Raw genomic sequence first — 3882 nt, forward strand, 5'->3', positions numbered from 1 at the left:
AGCTTGTGCAAGGTAACTTGGCATTATCAGAAAGAGGTGGTATTAACTGGAGTTAATGAAGAATAACAGTGATGCCTTTTTTGTTTTTTTTTTGTTTTTTTTTTTTTTGCAATGGTGAAGCCTGAGCACTCCTGTATTGTAAAGGCCTTGCTTTCTGTGGCTGGATAGTGTGGGTGCTGTACATGCTTGTGTGCCAGTGGTAAATGTACAGCACTGATCTTCCCAGTGGCTTTTCCCCTTGTCTTCCATTGGCAAAAAAGATGCTATTATGATAGTATGCAGCATTCCTCAAAAGGGATTTTACTAGCAGAAATAGAAGAAAGCATTTTTCACAATTAGAAGCATGTTGATTACAAGCTGTTGTTGGAGGCTTTTTAACTAAACAGCTTTTACTGATTTTTTTAAAAAAGAATTAAGCTGAAGGCCACTCTTGGTAGTTTTATTCTCATTTCCTTTACTGTGCCCTAGTTAATTTAGGTGGAATACTGTAAGACAGTAGCTCCCATCTCCTCCCCTCCCTAAAAACCCCCACCCCCCCCAAAAAAAAAAGAAAAAAAAGCCCAAAGACTTAATACTTGAACCTTGAACATGACTGCTTGATGAGAACTTTAGTATATTTGGGTGAACTGTAGTAAATTTGCTTTTGAAGCCTCTTCCTATAGCTTTGGCTTGAATGGTAGCAGTGAAACATACCTGCAGGCATTAATAATAGTGAACTTAGCAGCATAATGCCTGTAATAATGAAAAACTTGGTTTAGAAACTAATTCCAGTCTTGCACTGCATTTGTCCCCTAGCAGCCTTCTGCAATTTAAACTGCCTGTTTGTCCTCTAGTTACAGCTTCTGAATTGCATAATAAAACTTCACAAACGAATTTCTGAGTAGAAGCTGGTATTAGGCAAAAAAGAAAAGCAGCAAGTTATGCATGGAAAAATGATTTCTAGCTGATGTTTTCACAGCTTGATTGCTGTAAGAACTGAAACAGGCTATTTGCAGTTCACGCCAGTGATCTGACTAATCTTGCTTGTGAGTAAATACGCTTAGATGCTTGATTTGATAGCAAGTGTGGTGGGAAGGGACATAGCTTTCTAAGTGCCACCAAATGTATATGGATGGTGCTGGCAATCCCTTTGAAGATCAGGAATTTACAGCCTCTAATATCTTACAGCAGAAGTGATAAATGAAGGCATTGCTGTGCCTGGTATGCTCCTGGGGGATTTTTAGCTCAGGTAGGCTGTAAGGGGAAAGTGAGTCTGAACTAGAACTAGTTGTGGCCTAAGGCCAGAAAAACAGCAGTGTGAGCTAGCAACACTATAGCTTTGAAACTATCTAAAGCTACTGTCATGCACTATTAAATAGTTGTTTGTGCCACTGTTAATCTGTACAGATGCTTCATACCAGACTTTATATAGGGTGGTGGCTCTCAGGTACCTGTGTGGGAAGAGGATATGCCTGAAGGAAGGATGCCTACACTTTTGTCATTGAGAAGTGGTTTGAATTGTAAACCAAATAGAAAACATTTGGATTTTTAAAAACCTATGGATTTGGCCAAGAAAGATCTTCAAGAGGAATCTGTAAGTTGCTATGTTGCACTCGAATTTGGACTCAAAATTTAGTCAGCATAAATCAGTCTCGTGTGTCCTGAAACAAGATTGCCAGAAGATCCTGGTGATGCAGAGGCTGGTGATGTGCAAAGTTTCATAGTTTATACAGTTGATGCTGTCTACTCAGTCAGACTGGCAGAGGGGTTGCATCTGCAATAGTTTCCACTGTGAAAAATTATTTCCTAGGTGATAGTAACTGCTTAATGTAAGGCTATATGCTGCCCCAAACTGCTGTAGAGGAACAGTAGGTTGTCATTGCTGCTTGCAATGGTGCAAGCTGCAGAAGAGGTTTCAGTGTAGCCATGCAGTGCCTGCATGAGAAGCAAGGTAAAGTATCTTTTATGCTGATGCTGTACTGTTTTGGCTGGATCAAACAGTGCTGCTGTTCAGACATGCCCTGAGGAAAGTGAACTACATGGAAGTCACTCTTAATCACCCTCAGCTGATCACCCTGTGTTGAATAAGCATTGCAGAACCAAGGTGATTGTGACAAATCATACACTTCTCTGGCTGCAGTGGGCACACAGCCCTGCTGAGGGTGTGCGGTGTGGTCAGGTTTGGTTTTACTACTTAAGCAAAACTGGGTCTGCAGAACTTGGCTGATTGTATCAGATACACTACAAGCTATTGATTGCTGTAGTTTACAGGGCTGGGAATGTAACCAGAGTGTCTGCAAGTTATGTGACACTGGACTCTAATGACACATGCTGAATTCCTTTGTAGTGGAGGTGTCCTTGCTGAAATGGTGATACACATGGGTCTGTCATTGTATGAGACATCAGGGAACAAACTTAGTCTCTGGCTTGAGCTGTCTTGGTAAAGATCCTGCACTGCAATTGCCTTGACTCATGTTGAAATGCAGGTGAGACTTCTGGTGCAGTGGGTAACACTCACTGTGTTACACACCCAGTGGTCCCGGCTCAAGGTTGAAGACTGACTTCTCCTGAGGAGTTTTTGTATAAAGATGCTGCACCTGCAGCTGAGACTGCAGCAGTGATGGTGAGGAAGAGCCTTTCTTGGATAGGTCTATGTGACCCTCAACAGACTGGCAGCCAGAAGATACTCTGTTACCCCATTGCTAGTCAGTTGGGTACAGGTCAGGAGAAAGGCAGGTACGCACTTACAGATGGCCTTAGAGCCTTTGGGTACTGCACCTTTTGTACCTGAAATGGCAGTACTGAGCCCTACCCTGATTTTTACAATAGCACAGAGGTAAGAGACTTTTCTTGAGTAGGACTGGCTCTGGTCTCTACTAAAGTCTTCCATGAGTTTGTGTTTTGTTGAAGACCTAGGGTAGTAGGAGAGAAAAGCTAATGAATGCATACTTACTTATGTCCTAGCCGAAGGAAGAAAAGTGAAGCTATCAGCTTTGTAAACAGTAACTTGGAAACTGAAGACAAGGCTCACGTGACTTTTTAAATAGGGTTGTGAATTTGGAAGGAGAAGTAGCAAAAGACATTACCTGTACATTTTTGTCCTGCTCAAACTACAGCAAACTAAGGAACTCTTGGAGATCTTCCAATTTCCTGCCTGCTGCCTCTCTTCCAATTCCAGCTGTGGTCCTAACAGGCTGCCTTTCTCTTATGGTTTTAAAGCCACTAAGAGGAGCAGAAGCTTAAAATAATGATATTCCCATTGTGCTTCATTAGTCTTAAGTATAGCTCTAACTGCTTTTTATGAAAAAAGCAACAGATGTTTTATGTGTGTTTATCAGCTCAGTGAACAAACAATTAATTAGCGTGTACTCAGCCCTTGTAAGCAGACCACTGTTAAGGACAGACTTACAGTAATGCATTAGCACTGTAATTACCTTCACAATTAGCTTACCAATCCTGAAATTCTTAGTATGTAAGAAGGAGGGTTGTAAATTAAATTTTAAAAAGGGCCAGACACTCAAATATACTGTTTCTGTAGGATTCCTTGAGGAAAACTAAAGGTAGCTGAATTGCTACCTTGTCATGGATTTGAGATCTGACTTGTGATACAGCATTTGTATCAATAGTCTTAAATCTCCCTATACTGAACTGTATAAATTCCATACAGCTTTGTCTCATCTTGCATCTCCACGTAAAAATTGCTACCTCTTAGTAAGCTGATGATGTGCTATCTCAACAAGCATGTCAAGAGCCAAAACATGGTTCTGTGATTCTATGACTGAACAGCACAAAGCACTAAGTGCAAGAGAGTCCCATGCCCTGGTGGAGGATACCAGCCATGAATATAATCTTGCTGAGTGCGGTAAAACTGTACAACTTCATTACTTATTTTTAACCCTGCAG

Source organism: Corvus brachyrhynchos, unplaced genomic scaffold (assembly GCF_000691975.1).
Source record: "Corvus brachyrhynchos isolate BGI_N302 unplaced genomic scaffold, ASM69197v1 scaffold5, whole genome shotgun sequence".
NCBI classification, from domain to species: domain Eukaryota; kingdom Metazoa; phylum Chordata; class Aves; order Passeriformes; family Corvidae; genus Corvus; species Corvus brachyrhynchos.